This window comes from Triticum dicoccoides, chromosome 2A (genome assembly GCF_002162155.2).
Source record: "Triticum dicoccoides isolate Atlit2015 ecotype Zavitan chromosome 2A, WEW_v2.0, whole genome shotgun sequence".
Lineage (NCBI taxonomy): Eukaryota > Viridiplantae > Streptophyta > Magnoliopsida > Poales > Poaceae > Triticum > Triticum dicoccoides.
In genome coordinates, this window is record NC_041382.1 from 131,116,551 (window position 1) to 131,129,761 (window position 13,211).

The window sequence follows — 13,211 nt, forward strand, 5'->3', positions numbered from 1 at the left end:
GGGGTTGAGTGAATCCGTTCATGGCTATACGAAGCAGCCTGTTGAGCCACGACCATCTGAAGAAGTTCTCTAGCCCTCCGCGTCTCTATCGCAGCTGGAGATTCGCCTTCCACCGGAAGAGCCCCAATCGTGATGCCGCAGCAATCATGTTATCCAAAGGGTTAGAATAATGACCCGGCGGTGTCGGAACATGCTGAGGCGGAGTCACATCCAAACGAGGCGGATCCAAAGTACGCGGCTGAACCAGTGCTCCAGTCATGGGCGCCTCAACCTCCCGGTTCACCACGGGCGGGTCACTGGTCCCTGCCCCCGGCGTGTTCAAAAGGTTTCTCGCATCGTACTCCAGAGGTAAGCGACTCTGGTGTCTCCTTCTCATGACGGCATTTGAAGCGTTTTGATCCAAGGTAAGTCGGAATGACTCTGCCTGAATCTGTTGTGCCTGAGTGTCCAAAGCAGCTCGCTCCGTGACCATCCTAGCGTTCTCAGCCGCCAGCTCTTCCTTGGCTTGAGCTATCTCATCTCGTAACTTCGCAACATCCACCTTATGTTGTTCTTGAGTGTACGGGGTTACCTCCACCCCCATCAAAGTCACCAAAGCCTCCAACAACTTTATCAAAATCTGAGCTGGTGGGCGCGCAGAGCCGCTAGCACCAGCCGTCGCCGCAGCCGTTGAGCTAGAGGTCATGGCCGCGGCGATCGTTGAGCCAAGCGCCGGCTGTGTACCGGCCATGAAGGTCGCAACCCTGTTTGGTGGCTCATAGGGGTCTGGAATACTGTCACCATTGTAACAACCCCCAAGTCGGCCATCTTGTAGTTGATATATTGAATTGGTCTCATCGGTTGACGATTCACCATCCGAGTAGATGGTCGGTTCACCATCAGACGCAGATCCTTTCTCAAAGTCCGTCCCATGGATGAAACCAACAAAGGCACGCTTCACAGCGGCTTGAACCTTGGCAGGTCGTGCACGCTGAGCCATCTCGATGATGTCGGTGCAGATGTCCGGCTCAGGCCCGATTCACCGACCTTGTCGATGAAGGCCTGGATTCCGCCGAAGGGGACCCGGTACCCGTACTAAATTGAGCCGGCCTCGGGGCCCCAGCCAACGTCGTCGATGTAGAGCTTGCCGCAACGACTCTTGGTCATCCGGCCCACAGTGTATCCCTTGATCCCTGTGAAGTTTCCCTTCAAGAACTCGAAACCACCGTGCGCTGGCCCCATGGTGGGTGCCAACTATCATGGACTTAACACGGCAAATGCCCTAGTGAAAGGACATGGAGCCATCGCAACTAGGTTAGCTTGAAGGGGTTAAACGGGACAAAGGACACAACGAGTTTACCCAGGTTCGGCCCCCCTCAACGAGGTAAAAGCCTACTCCTGCTTTGTGTTGTATTGCTAGGGTTTCGATTACCAGGGAGCGAATACGCTTGACCTAGCTCTCGATTGTTTGTTACCTGTCCTCAACCCGCCGTCGGGTCACCCCTTTATATACACAGGTTGATGCTCGGCGGCTTACAAAGTCCTGGTCGGCTCATACACAGTGTGTCCGGCTCGGTGACTAACTAAGCTTGCCTTACAGCATCTCCAACAGCCGTGCAACGTGCCGCGTGCTAAAAACTCATTTGTCGCGCGCCGTTCGCCTGGTTTGGCGCGGCCGGCGGCGCTGGCTCCAGCAGCCGCATCAAAATTGAGTGCGCGCGCGTAGCTCCAGCGGCCGTGCTAAAATGCAACATGCGTAAACATTGCATACATTTTTAAAATGATAAATAAAATTCATAGATAGAAAACAATACATAGATATTTTACATAGTTCCATAGCATAGATAGATAGATAAAAAACTACAGTGCAACAACATAAAACTACTAGATAGTGCAACTACAGCCTACTCCCAGTCGTCGTCACCATCATCATCATCGCCATCCTCGCTGGTCTGGTCCGAGGTATCGAGCCACATGTCCTCCCAACGATCATCATCAGACATAAAGATCGTCTGCCCACCATTCTGAACGATATCGCACTGCGATATCGCCAGGGCCTTCCGCCGACGCCTGTCCAACCACTCATCGCGGCGCCTTTGCGTCTCCTGCTCGCGGCGCCTTGCCCAGTAGGCTTGCTCATAGGTGACGTCCTCCGGGTGGCGTCGGCACCACTCCACCATGACCTGCTCGTCCTCCTGGGCGACGAGGAGGCGGCGCTGCCGCTCAGCGTGCTCCACACGGTCTTGTGCCATGTTAAGACGAGGCGGCGGGACGACATCCACCGCCTGCTGGAGCGTGTCCATGTCTTGGAAGTTCATCTGCGGGCGTGGCCTGCCTAGGCGCCACGCCGCCGCGTCGTACGCGCGGGCGGCCTCGTGCGCCATCTTGAAGGTGCCGAGGCCGAGCCGGAGTTCGCCGGACCGTATCTCGGAGTAGTACTCGCCGTTGGGGCGCTGGCGGATGCCGCGGTAGCCTGACGCTCCTCGGCGGCGCGGCGGCATGGCGGCGCGGCGGTGGCGGGGTGCTGGAGCGGTGGAGGCGCGCGTGGCAGCGGAAGCAACGAGGAAACGATGGAGGCGCGCGTGGCAGCGGAAGAGGAAGTGTGTGGAATAGCCGCGTGGCGAGCGCCGCAATTTAAAGGCGCGCCGGAAGCGGTGCGTCAAAAATAGCGCGCGAGCTGCCGCCTTTTCCCGCGCGCGCCCAAACGGTTCCCACGCACGTGAGTTCCCCGCCACTGCTGGAGCGCGCCGAAACGTCCCGCGCGCGCTAAAAACTCGGTTTACCACGCGCACGCCTTTTGGGGCTACTGTTGGAGATGCTCTTATACAAGTTATACATGTGGCGGTTCATCCCCTTGGGCCTCAAGTCGCCTCTGGGTCTTGTGCCGTCCATAGGCTTGCTATGACCTGCCATCTTTATTGATAAATCGCCAGCGGTATGACCCAGCCCCTCCTGGGTGGTTCACACCCAGTAGTTATATCCCCAACAGGCCGCGAGGTTCTCTTCCCGAGAGGAGATATCCTTCTTCTTGGCATCCAAGAATGTTGTGCGCTCCGCCAGACAAGCCTCCCGGGCAGCAACGTCCTCCTTCGCCATGAGGATCGTCTCATATTGCCGCAAAAGGACTTGGAATTGCTTTCCATGCCACTCGCGCAGCTCGCTACCCTTGTCCATCAGCTTCTGGTCCACTTTGTTGGCCAAATTGTGCTGCTCCTTGAGCGCCTTCCATTTTTGGCTGTGTCGGTTCTGCATCTGCTTAATACCTGTCGCCACGGACTCTAGGAAGGACAAGTCCATGGCGATGGTGACGGAGTCGTCTGCCTCTTCAACCCCCTGGTACAACGGTGCTAAGATGCGCTGGATCTCTTCATCAAGTTTCGCGCTCGTCTCCACTGACGAACCGGGGGCTCCGAGTCCAGGTTGCGCGAGTACCAACGCCAATTGACTCGAAGCTAGCCGCAGGGTCACCGCCAAGGAGCCAAATGAGGGAAGAGGGTTCATGGTTTGGAGGGGGATTTTCTCTTTAATCAGTACCCCAATCCTGGCGCATTGCCGGGGGTTTTCTCGGTTTCCTTTGAGAGCTCCTAGATACCCCCGGCAATGTGTTCCTGCCCCTCCATGGCAGCTATCTTGACGGCCTCCTCCACAACATCTTTCCCTATGCTGGCCACCTCCTCTAGCAGCTCAGGCTCTTCAATCAAAGGGGCTGCAAGCAAAAACAACAAGCAATGATAAGGACGCAAAAGCGTTGGAGGACCAGGGACATGGAGCGAGATGATAAAAGCAGCAGAACACAAAAGAGCAAACGAGTTGCATGTAGATGTCTGCTGTGGGGGAGCTTCGGTTTCCCAGGCAACGTCAGTTGTCGGGCCATGGCCATCGTCCCCTTCCCCGGTAACCACGGTGTCGTCTTGGCCAGACCCTTCCGTGGAAGCCCTCGTCGGGGATCCCTCGACTCGATCGATGGGCGGGTGAGCCCCTCCTGGAAGGACTCTCCCTGAGTGGTCTTCCCCCCTCCTCTGGCTGAGGAGGTGGGGAGCTCTCCTGCATCATTTTTGGTGGGAGGAACCAGTCATGTGCTTTCGAGCTGGGGGCTGGGCTGGGGGCTTGGCATCGGATCATTCGTGCTGCTTCCCGCCAAGCCCACGCCCTCCGTGGACTTCAGCAGCTCCGCGTGCCTGAGCCGTTTGACCCGGTGGATGAGGGTCTCCTCCTCCTCCTCTTCCCTGTCAAAGGACGCAAACAAGATCGATCAGCAAACCGGCGAACACAGAGAAACTGCAACAAGCAAAGAAGGGTGTTTTTCCTTACTCATCGTCAATAAGCATGGAGCTCAGCACGAACTCCATGGGTGGTGAAGGTGCTCTGCTCTTCAGGGTCGGGGAGGCAGAGCTTCCCAACAACTTCGAGCCCTACTGAGACGCAGGGGGCTCCGGCGAGGATGAGCTATGACAGGAGCTCGAGTCAGACCGGGAGCTGGAGTCGACTCCCGTGGTCGCCCATCGCTTGGCGGGAGGGGTTTTGGCCCCGGAAAGACGAGAAGATTGCCGGCGCACCATGTCCGACTTGCTACCCTTGGAGGAGGTCTTCTTTACTTTCTTGGCAGTGGGTGCAGGAGCAGGAACCGCTGCTCCCCGGCTAACCGCCCGCCTATGAGGGTGCTGATCCAAGACTGGCTCGGGGGCTTGAGGGCCTGCTGCGAGCCACTCCTCCCCGGGCTACTCCGTCTCCTCAGCTCTGTCCTCTTCCGGGGCCTCTACTGCCGCGGTGTATAAGGCATCAATCCTAGCAGGCTCATCCCCAGCAGGATCATCCCCGGCAACCCCCTCTGTGGCGTGCGCCTCGCTTTTGCCATGGGAGGAGCCTTCGTCCTCTTCCTCCTCCGCTCTTCCGGCCTTCGCCTTTTCGGTGGCTCGGAATGCCTTGTCCTCCTCAATCCGCCTCTTGATGAACTCCTCCTCCACCATGGAGGCACACTTGAACATGTTGCATTCCACCCTAGTAGCCCTTTCTACCAAGCTGGAGGACCACGCAAGCTCTACATTGATACGTCTTCAATGTATCTATAATTTTTGATTATTGCATGTTATTATATTATCAATCTTGGATGTTTTATAATAATTATAGTCATTTTATATCATTTTTGGTACTAACCTATTGACATAATGCCAAGTGCGAGTTGTTGTTTTTTGCATGTTTTTTACATCGCAGAAAATCAATACCAAACGGAGTCCAAGCATAGTGAAACTTTTTGTGGAATTTTTATGGACCAGAAGACACCCAATGGGCCGGAGAAGCACCTGGGAGGTGCCCCAAGGGGGGCATAACCCACCAGGGCTTGCCTGGGCCCCCAGGCATGCCCAGGTGAGTTGTGCCCACCTCCATGGCCTCCCGCACCGCCTCTTCGCTCTATAAATACCCCAATACTCTAGAAACCCTAGAGGAGTCGACGAAAATTAATTCCAGCCGCCGCAGAGTCCAGAACCACCAGATCCAATCTAGACACCATCACGGAGGGGTTCACCACTTCCATTGGTGCCTCTCCGATGATGCGTGAGTAGTTCTTTGTATACCTTCGGGTCCGTAGTTAGTAGCTAGATGGCTTTCTCTCTCTCGTTTGATTCTCAATACAATGGTCTCTTAGAGATCTATATGATGTAACTCTTTTACGGTGTGTTTGTTGGGATCCGATAAACTTTGAGTTTATGATCAGATCTATCTCTTTTTATCCATGAAAGTTATTTGAGTTTCTTTGATCTTTTATATGCATGATTGCTTATAGCCTCGTATTTCTTCTTTGATATTTGGGTTTTGTTTGGCCAACTTGATCTATTTATCTTGCAATGGGAAGAGGTGCTTTGTAGTGGGTTCGATCTTATGGTGCTTGATCCCAGTGACAGAAGGGGGACCGACACGTATGTATCGTTGCTACTAAGGATAAAACGATGGGGTTTATTTCTATATAAATAGATCTTTTCTACATCATGTCATCGTTCTTATTGCATTACTCTGTTTCTCCATGAACTTAATACACTAGATGCATGCTGGATAGCGGTCGATGTGTGGAGTAATAGTAGTAGATGCATGCAGGAGTCGGTGTACTACTCTTGGACGTGATGCCTATATAATGATCATTGCCTGGATATCATCGTGATTATTTGAAGTTCTATCAATTGCCCAATAGTAATTCGTTTACCCATCGTTTGCTACTTTTCTCGAGAGAAGCCACTAGTGAAACCTATGGCCCCCGGGTCTCTTTCTCATATTATTTGCCTTTGCGATCTATTTTATTTGCCTTCTATTTTCAGATCTATTGAACCCAAAAATACAAAAATACATTGCTACAATTTATTCTCATTTATTTTATTTGGCATTCGATCTATTAAACTACTACAATTTATTCATGTCTGTTTGCCAATTTCTGGCGCCGTTACCCGAAAGGGATTGACAGCCCCTTTAATACGTAGGGTTGCGAGTATTTGTTATTTGTGTGTGGGTGTTGTTTACGTGTTGTTGCTTGGTTCTCCTACTGGTTCGATAACCTTGGTTTCATCACCGAGGGAAATACCTACCGTCGCTGTGCTACATCATCCCTTCCTCTTTGGGGAAATACCGACGTACCTTCAAGCCGCATCAAAAGGAATTTCTGGCACCGTTGCCGGGGAGGATCTTCAACATATACCAGGTTCCTAATCACAAATCTCATCTCCTCACAATTTACATTAGTTGCCATTTGCCTCTCGTTTTCCTCTCCCCCACTTCACAAAAATTTGCCGTATTATTTGCCCTCTTTTTCGTTCGCCGTTTTTCTTGCCGGATCTGTTTTTGTGTGCAATCTTGTTTGCCGTTATTATCGTCATGGATAGTTTGAGGGTACCATCCATCCTCCTGAGACCGTCCCTAAGAAGAAGAAGCAGCTACTCCTCCAAGGTCCTCAGGAGGCCGGGGCGTCCAATGGTCGTGCCTCAAGCCCCATGCCCACTGATGGGGCGCCTTCCCCTCCCGCATAGGAAAGCGCGCTCCCCCCCTCTAAGGTTGGGCTCGGGAGCTCCCCTCTGGAGGGCCTCTGACCTGGCCGGCGCCACGAGGGAGGCGTTCGGGCACCATGTAGAGGCATGCTTCAACGCGTGCTTCCACGATCAGGGCTCAAGGTGCCAGGCGCTCAGGAGTTCATCACAAGGCAATCGAAGAGCTTCAGGAGGCGCGAGCCATGCACGGCGAGTGCCACCCCGCATCACTCAGCGCAGTTGCTGCCCTGACATGGGTGGCAAGCTGCGCGTCTGCGTCAACATCCCAGAGCTCAACAGGGCCGCTTCTCAGGAGCGCTTCTGGTCGTCCCGCGTCAGCTGGAGTGGGGGCTGCCCCAGCAGCTGTGTCTGCATGCCGTCCGGCCTGCTGAACATGGCTGCCACGCACCAGCGCTACATGTAGGGCATCCTGGCGGGTCACGAGGCCAAGTGCCAGGCAACCCTGACGGAGGAGGCGCCGAACCCTCGTGAGCCTCCTGGACCTCCGGAGCCCCTCGAGGCTCAGGAGCCGGACGACTCATGAAGAACGACCTCTTCGGCGCACATCTTCAGCTGCCCCAACACTTCTTCAGCGACGGTGCCAGGTGACTTTTCGGTTTGTTCAATTGAGGGCGCCCCTCGGGCTGCATTATCCTCAAGTTGTACGGGTCCGCCCCTCCAGCATGTATTGTTTTGCGCATATATCAAAACTGGCATTATCCTTTCATGAGTCGCTTTATATTATCACTTGCATGACCGGTGCTTCGCCACCATGATCGTCATGCGCCCTCACAAACCCGCCCGCGGCAACCTCATGATGAAGGACTGGCACAGCGTCTGTGCTCGGGTCCATGCCTGCAGCGTCGCTAAACCCAAGTGGTCGAGCTCTGTCTCGCGGGCCAGCTCCCTTGTACATCACCTCCCGTGGTCCTTGGTGCCTTGTTCTCGCATGAGCAAATCAAGAGCGGATGAGTCAGGGCGTGCGGCCCGGTGCCTCGCCGCCGCGGGAACCGCACGCCGGTTGTCTTTCTTTAGGATTATTGCATGAGAAGACTGGGCACGACATCTGTGCTCGGGTCCGTCCCTGCAGCGTTGATAAAACCAGCCGTTGAGCTCTGTCTGGCGGGTCGGCCCCGTTCACGTCACCTCCTGGGGTTGTTGGTGTTTGGCCTTCTCATGTGATATCCTCCGGAGATTCACTCGGCACAGGCCACCTAAACACCTCGCGGGGTCCTTACAAATGTTCCGAACCAAAATTCAAGCACAACCCGCCTTGAGGTAGGGCCTCGTGAGTCCCGCGCTGGCTCACGGGTGCCCATATACACCTCCTCCAGTCCTATCGTGCTAGCCACGTGTCAGGACAGGGTTGTACACGCCCTAGAGTCTCCCTTCAGAGGAAACTTCCACCCACGCACCAGTGGAAGCCCCATGCCCCACGCTGGCGGACGATGCGGTCAAGGAGCGGCCATGCCCATGCAAGAGTGGAAGAACCATGCTCTGCATTGTTTAATAAACAACTGAGGGCGCCGTAGCGACTGTACTAACCTCAGGAGGGCCACTAGGCTCGCGGCCCAACCTCACCGCGCCACTGTCCCTACGGGAGGGCCGCGCGAGGGAGCTGGGCATGGGGGCTGTGCCCAGGTCACACCTGGCGCATGCCACCTTACTAGGTCTCTCGCACCTGGTCTTCATGCAACCCTCCCAGGCAAAAGCTAACGAGGAAAGGTAAGGGAGCTCCAGATTAGCCCAAACGATGTTCACATTTCCTTCATGAGGGTTGTCCGTACGTCAAGGGGGACCCCTGAGCATCGCGACTCAGGGGCCTCACTGGCCACGTAGCCCCTCACCCCTTGGCCTTGTCCTGGTAATCCGGATGACCCAACGGTGGATGAGGTATGCGCAGGATCGGGCCCTGCCGATGCAGAACACTAAAGCAAACAGAAAGGAAATCGAGCACGGAAAGGAGATCGTGGAGTCCTAACAAATTATTAGAAAGCATAGTGTATGACAAGTCCAAGAAGAAGTTTTCACGCCTCCACGAGGCACGGCAAATGTCACAGGGTCAAACTAGGAGGAAGCGCCGCCATCACCTCGGTCGCCGACGTCGCCCACCGTGGGGAGGTCGTCATCGACAACACCTCCACCGTCTCTGCCCCTAGCTCAGTCGCCGCAACCTTGGGGTTGACGCAGAGGAACTTCTCCAGCAGGGTTTTCACCTGCTTCTCCATGGCCTCAGCAGTAGGGTCGTGGGACTCTAGAGCCACCGACTCGATCAAAGTGCCAAGGTCGAAGCTTGGATCCTGGAGATGGAGGTGGCTGAAAACACATGTCGCGGCTGCAGTGAAAAGCGCGCGGCACTCCTCTTCTACCATGGAGCCCACTCAGCGGCAATGCCCTCGAGCTCCTCGGCGAGCTTGGCAAGACCGGCAAAACCATCGTCTGGAGTCGCCAGTGGCTTCTCATACCCTTCTCCGTAAAGGAAGTGCAGCGCCATGCGGGGCCTCAGCTTGAGGAAGATGAAGGCGTCGCGTTCCACGGCTGTCGCCTTCTCGGCCACGGCGATGGTCTTCTTCCTGGCCTCTCGCCGGGTCGTCTCCTCAGAAACAAGCTTGTCATGGGACGCCTGGGCCCTGTCCGCCTCCTCCTTCAGCTTGCCCAAACGGCTCCGCTCCACAGCCTGTTCCTGGGCTGCCTGGTTCAGCTCGGCGTCATGATCGATGAGCGCAGCCTCCCATGCCTGAGCTCCTCCTCCCACTCTTGGAGTCGACGGGTGTGGGTGGCCTGCTCTTCGTGGAGGGCCTTCAGCTCGGCTTCCCATGTTGTAGCGTTCCTTGGCGGACGCTGCGTTGACCAGCACCGCGTCGCGAGCCGTTATGGCCTCGCCGGCCTCCTTCCTACCCTCCATGGTGGCAGCCTCGGCCCGGCCCCAGGCCGTCCTGGCGGACACGTCAGCCTGGAGCCACCCCGAAGATCAGCCCCAGACACCCCGACACCATGCACTTGTCAGCGTCCTGAAGATCGGTTCGGAGCTGTCCAGTGCGGTGTAGGCCTCCTCTAGAGCATCGGGCCTGGCAGAGGGGCCGTGGTCCGCCAGCACGATGGCCTGGGGAGGAGGCGGCGCCCAGCGCCTGGACTGGCGCCGCCATAGTAGCAAGGGCAGCAGGGGGCTCTGGAGCCCCCAAACCCCCCGCGGGTGCGACGGGGATAGCTGGCTCCGGGGTTTGCTAGATCATGGGAGCGGCCTCCTCCTAAGGCTCTGCTACCGAGCTCTGAGGGGCTCGGTCCATCACGGGGGAGTGTAAGGCGGCCTCCTCGTCCCGCGCCAGGACCGCCGCGGTTTGGGCGATCGGTGCGGCCTTATGGGTCTCGGCTTCCTCCTTCTTCCTCTTCACCACGGGCTTCACACTGGTTGCCAGGAGAAGAGCACCGTGGGCATGGCATCACGGATGGCGAACAAAAACAAGGTAAAATACTTACTCATCGGTGGCAATGTACGACCTTTTTCTGGCCAGGACTGCGGCGCCCCCGGTCTTCCTGAGCGCGGGCTTCGTCGCGCCCTGAGGATCAACTAGGCGCACGACAACTGGCTTCGAGGTGGTAGCGATGGGCGACAAGGCGGGGGCGTCGCCCCGAGGAAGTGATGCCGCCTTGCCCTTCTTCGGAGTCGCTCGGCCGAGCCTCCACAAGGGGGTGCCCCCAGACCTTGTAACGACCCCGGTGGAGCGCGGGGATTCCCCGACAAAGTGCTCGGCGGCGGCGTCATCAGAGAGATCATGGAGAAGCTCTGCGACGGGGGAGAGGTCTTCGCCCCATCATCTACGGTCGCCTCCGAGTCCTCCCCTCCCTTCCCCTCGGAGTCCTCCCTAGAGGACACCGGCACCGGGGAGGTGGGGAGCTTCGGCGGCATGAGTCCTAGCTCGTTGAAGATGGGCATGGCGGCGGCCAGCTCTGCCCCCATGCCGCGGCGGTACAACGGGAGGTAGTCCACTGGGAGGCTGCTCGGGTCCTTCTCGAGCAAGGTACGCATGGCCTTGCTCAGATCCTCGCATGTCAAGCTCCCTGGGCATAGCCGGATGTCATCCTTTGCGCCCTTGAAATCCCACATGGGGCGCGAGTGTGCTTGGAGCGGGGCTAGGAGTTGCGTCAGGAACTCCCTAACAAGCATGGCCCCCGTTAGCACCCCGGACTCCATGTCCGCCTGCATTAGCCTCAGGACCGGCGTCGCCCGAGGGTCGGTGAGCTTCTCATGAGCCCACTAGTCTAGCTTCTCCGGCATCTCGGTCGGCAGCTCCAGCCGGGCACGGAGGCCCTTGCGTCCATGAAGATCCACTTATGTCAGAAGTCCTCCACCTTCTTCCTGGCCCTCATGAGCGCATTGCCATTGTGGGCCACAACGAAGGAGACACAGTCGGAGCGTTGGGTCGGGTCGTGCATCCGGAGGAAGAAGAAGTGGCGGAGTAGCGCAATGGAGGGCACCACGCCCACAAACGCCTCGCAGTAGAAGGCGAAGATCGATAGGAGAAGGATGGAGTTGGGCTGGAGGTGTAGAGTGTGAACCTGGTAATGGTCGAGGACGACGAGGAAGAACTTGGAGAAGGGCGGGACGAGCCCCGCGAAGACGTTGTGGAGGAAGAAGGGATAGAATGTCCCTGCCAAGGTTCCCCGCTCGATGGAGCCGACCTGAAGCACCGTCTCCCTCCCTCTTTGTCATTGCTCATCGTCAAAGGGAGCACGGCGGAAAGGTGCCTTGCCTCGGTGATGGAGGATGTATTGAAGGTCGGCGCAGGTGCGGAGGAAGAGTGTGCGGCCGGAGCGGCGGGCTTCACCTTGTTGGTCGCCATCAGCGAAGAGCTCGAGGGAAATATTCAGCAGATCTGGAGATGCTCTTGGTGGGGAGAAAAGGGGATCTAGAGCAAGACGAAGAGAAGGTGGTGAAGGCTCAGCGGCAGGGGCCAGTCTTTTTGTCAGCCCGGGCGGTTGCCGAGGCAGCGTGGGGAAGTGGAGACGCCCACATCCCATCAAGCGCCACGCGTCGACTCAGTTCGCAGGCGATTGGGGCTCGCGACGCTTCACCCTTGCCTCTTGGCTTCGCCTCAAAGCCAAGTCTGAGCGCGCCTTGGGCCCGGGGGTTACTGTCGGTATTCTGGGAACCAGGGTACCCAGACCTGCCTTCGTGTGGCCTACGGCATGGCTCCATCAACGGCCTAGTACGACCCATCTTCAGCACCGGCAAGACAAGACCCTCGTGAGGTGGACGACGCCAAGACCTCCGGAGGGAGTGGCCTCCTCAGGCTGGCTCCCGAGGAGCGGAGATTCCTATGCAAGCACCTACCTCATGAGGTCGAGGTGACGCAAGCCATGACGACCAAGGCCAGGCAGGCGCCAGTGGGCGCTGAGCAGCAGGTTTCCTCTTTGGTGATAAGGAGGCAAGCGCAGACGCGGAGTCCCGAGGGATCAGCCAATGGTTTCCATTCCCGTGCAATGAGACCAAGACTGCCAGAATGGCAGGACGGATGTCATCATCGATCCCACCACGGCGTCATGAGCAGAAGCTTTGCAGGCGAAGACCACCTTTCATCAGGATAAGATGTACTACTTGTCCCCCTTCAAAATTGGCCACTGTGGGATCCCTTCTCCTTCGTTTTGAAGGAACAGGACTGAGGCCACTATAAATATAGCTTAGCCACCACCATAGGAGGGGATCCGGGATCCAACCCAAACCATCAGTAGCTCACGTCCACACAAGAACAGGCCTCCTGAGGTTGTTCATCCCCTGTACTAGTTCATCATCAGCCCCTCGCGAGACTAATCCACCCCAAAGCAGGAGTAGGGTCTTACACCGCAAGGTGGCCCGAACCTGGGTAAATTGTCGTGTCCTTTTCCTTTCTTGTTCATCGAGCTAGGTCGTGGGGCGATGAACTAGTTGGCAGGAGAGGTTGAGTTCTTCGCACACTCCCCAGAGTTCGAACCTTTCTTGGGTCAACGGAGACCTGAATCCCACAGTCACCGAATAACAACCATTGGAAGACGACTGTACGTGGTGATGTTGACAGCTGGACCCACCGGCTACATCTTTGAACGCAAGGAAGTGCCTCCATATTATGCGCAAAGGAATGATTCCTCCCCTTGACAGTTGGGACCCATCAGCTATATCTTCACACGCAAAGAAGTGCATCCTTATCCTCCCTGAAAGTTGGGACCCACTCGGTCGAAGCATATGTGGCG